Genomic DNA, 830 nt, shown 5'->3' on the forward strand with positions numbered 1-830 from the left:
CCCCCCCCCTCAGAACTCAAGAAAGGTATGTCGTTTGACCACCAAATTTTCAGAGGATGGTGTACTAGTAAAAATTTATCATATCTACAATTTTTGTGTCCTTATGACGTTATAAGACGTCATTATGACGTCATAAATGTGATTTTTTTGGCTAAAACCGTCTAAATAGGTTATTCCCTGAAAACTAAATCGTATACATAACTTTACCAAAAGTGTTTATGACAGAATATTAGGGTGTACTAAGTCTTATGTTGCCCATAGCAACACCGATGACGTCATAAAATGACGCCATGCATATTAAAGCTATCCGCAATTTTGGACCATCAATCTTGAATTTTCAAAAATAGTTTTTTTTTCAGTATAAAGCCTAAAATACATTGTTAACAGACTTAAGACGTTCATATGAACCTTTTTTGTAAAAAGAAATGGAAGTTTTTATGAAATTTTAAGGAAAATAACCTGTATATACCAGTTCTAATGATAAGGGCCGCTATCTTGAATTTTGGCCAATGACGTCATGAAATTAGCATAAAGTATGCATTTTTAATGAAAAAATTTACATAAAATTACATGGGATGTTTTTAATATTAGAAACCATGTGTAACATGACATTAAACCCATGAAATTCTATTGTTGAAACTAAAATCACTAAATTTAGCAAAAAATGCCTGCCAGAAACCCGTTGCCATGGCAACACAAAAATTATTGTCTTATTCCAATGTTACAGAATTGTTGCCAACAATATTCTAGGAAAAGTCACCAAGTTTGGCCGTTCTAGTGCTAGCCGTTCAGACGCTACGTGACATCAAAGTTGGCGCGGGCACTTTTAC

This window comes from Branchiostoma belcheri, unplaced genomic scaffold (genome assembly GCF_001625305.1).
Source record: "Branchiostoma belcheri isolate BF01 breed outbred unplaced genomic scaffold, Haploidv18h27 scaffold22, whole genome shotgun sequence".
Taxonomy (NCBI): domain Eukaryota; kingdom Metazoa; phylum Chordata; class Leptocardii; order Amphioxiformes; family Branchiostomatidae; genus Branchiostoma; species Branchiostoma belcheri.